Source organism: Penaeus chinensis, chromosome 5 (assembly GCF_019202785.1).
Source record: "Penaeus chinensis breed Huanghai No. 1 chromosome 5, ASM1920278v2, whole genome shotgun sequence".
In the NCBI taxonomy this organism is placed as follows: domain Eukaryota; kingdom Metazoa; phylum Arthropoda; class Malacostraca; order Decapoda; family Penaeidae; genus Penaeus; species Penaeus chinensis.
In genome coordinates, this window is record NC_061823.1 from 10,980,194 (window position 1) to 10,982,693 (window position 2,500).

General features: G+C 36.5%; 1 protein-coding gene across 8 annotated transcripts in view; it reads left to right on the forward strand.

Moving 5' to 3' along the window:
* Window positions 1-2,500, forward strand: part of LOC125025650 (E3 ubiquitin-protein ligase wwp-1-like) — a 31,088-nt gene that overhangs the window by 174 nt on the left and 28,414 nt on the right. Inside the window, exon 1 of one of the 8 annotated variants that reach the window (XM_047613756.1) lies at window positions 1-11. This exon is cut by the window's left edge and continues 8 nt beyond it. The exons of 5 other annotated variants lie outside the window; for them this stretch is intronic. The gene's annotated coding sequence lies outside the window, so the exon portion shown is untranslated. Of the gene's footprint in view, window positions 12-68; window positions 172-1,978; window positions 2,249-2,500 lie in introns of those variants that run through there. 2 more of the 8 variants (XM_047613755.1, XM_047613754.1) reach the window with 2 other exon arrangements.

Here is a 2,500-nt window from a genome sequence, read left to right on the forward strand (position 1 = left end):
GTGAATTCACGGTATTATTCACACCCGTATGACATGACTGAATGATAACAACTTATCTAGTCCTTGGTTATTGTGCTCCCTGTGTCCCCTTTTCTCTCTCTTCCTCTATTCAAGATTCGGCATTTTTCTCGCGATCTAGAAGACTGGGAACTATTTTCACAGCTTGGAGAGGTAAACTGCTGTCTGTGTGGACCTGTCGAGGTAGAAATGATGATTATTGACAGAGGGATTAATATAATGGCACTTGGCATTACGTGTTGACATTAACTTCAGGAAAATGTCGTTTTTGATGTAAAGATAACAGTTCTTATATTTCCCGTTGGTATTTGTAACTTCATGGTGTGAGTGTTGCAGACTTTGGGTTTGTAACTCCTGTAGTTCAGTATGGAAATTTGAATGAAATTTGTATTGAAATCGTAGATGTAGAATGCATATTGATAATATGTAAATCCTGGAATATTTACTTCTTGAATAGATTTGTGATTGTGTTAGTGATAGTATACTTGTGTTGGACTAATGTTTACAATAAGAGACATACAGTGGCTCTCAAAAAGGACTTCTATCTATTATTTATATTGGCTCTGTCCTATCCAAATCCACATGAAAGTCAATGCAATCCATAATGGTTGGCCTACATTACAGAGTCCAACACAGAAGTGGTTGGCAAGCAATTGCTGTAGCTTTGTGTTTCGTGTTCTAGCTAAATTTAGACAATCTCCACCACTTGTACTGTTGTAAGGTAGGGCTTGGACTGCTTCCTAAATTTGACAATGATGCCTTGGTGGTTGACAACCTCAGTCTTGGCAGGATATGTATGGTGGAATTTGTTGGCCTTTGCCTTTGTGCCAGTTGACACGAGGCCAGTGGGTAAGCATAAATGTCAGCTAAGCATTTATATACCATATATAGCTTATGGTGAAACAAAACAAGTATCTTTACTTTATAGCAAATACGTTTTATTTTACTTTAGTTATTTCTCTTCTTCGGTTGAATATTAGTTTTATAAGAAAAACTTAATCCAGATCCATTTCTGCTTGTTACAGCATTCTTATAGTGCCTGGTAATTGTTCAGAATAGGACAGTGGAAAAATCCAGCAAAATAAGCAGTACTGCCACATTCAGGAATTTATAAAAAAAAAACTGCCATTTTAATGAATCCTTTAAAAAGGATAATGGGGCAGTCAGTTATACCTGCAGTGACTTAGTTGCTTTGGCCTCCATACTTTGCTTATGCCACTACATATATTTTGTCAAGCTAGAGTTTGTAGACCCCTCTCTTGAGTATTGTCTGGTAAAGAACTAGTGCAAGCTCTGTCTAAAAATGTCGATAATGGTGTTCTGGCATTTGGCGGAGCATGAAGCTCTTAAACCATTGTTTTGCTTATTGTAGATCTGTTATGGACAGTTACCTGCTTTATTTTTATTCTGTGAGTAAACAAGGTTAGAAACTTTCATTGGGGGACCCAAATATATTCAGTGCATTGTTGCACAGTTCACTTTTCAAGGGCAGTTTATGTGTATTTGCAGCAAGACTTATCTCGTGGCAATGAGGGATGATGTTTGTTGTGCAGTTTTCCTCAGTCTTTGGTCTTGTCATTAACCATGCCGATGGGAAGGGTATATACGTACGTCATGCCCACTGTGAGATTATTTGTTTAAGGTGTTTTTACACATAGATGGCTACACTTGTACTAAGTCACCAATGAGCCAATTACGAGTACTGCTTGTCTCGCCCATTTACCCTTTTCCTTGATTTACGAAAATATTTTACGATATCTTATTTTGCTGTTACTAATTGTCTGTAGAAAATATTTGTTGTAGATACCTTAGAATTGAGTACTTAATATTTAAAAGAGAAATTAGAAAAGCTGTTGATAAAGATAATGTTACATTTGTCTCTCCTCTAAGCTCAGTCATTGTTGATGTTTTAGTAACTACCACCGTGGAATGCTACCTGAAGAGAAATTGCCTACAGGAACCTTGCTAGTTTATGATAATTTTAGGCTGTAACTGAACAGTGAAGTAATCAAAGTATATGTTTACATAATGATAGCCCAAAGGACACAGTCATAAAGAGAGGGTAAAATTATCCTCTCTGATATGTGAAATAATCTGCTCAGGCAAAGAATAATATCAGATTATGAGACCAAATCCATGGCAGTCAGGTGAGGGTCTTGGAGCAAAGCCCTGGGTTTTGGAAGGTGCGGTCCGGTCGTGAAGAATTAAGGCCTACTATGATTAATATTAGGTAAGAACAAGTGGACAAGCATTTCGTGTGATTCTTAGTTTCCAAACGACTTGTAGCATCTTTTGGAACATATAAATGAGAATTTAGATATTTTTCGATTCCACATCTGTATGTCCAAGTGAATTAATATAGATGATTTACAAAAATGTTTGATTGTTATTAACACACTCACAGTGTGCTCCATAATGAGATTCTTTCCTCTTAGATTATACAATCTGTTCTATCCAGATCTATTTAAATGCTTTAATCTTT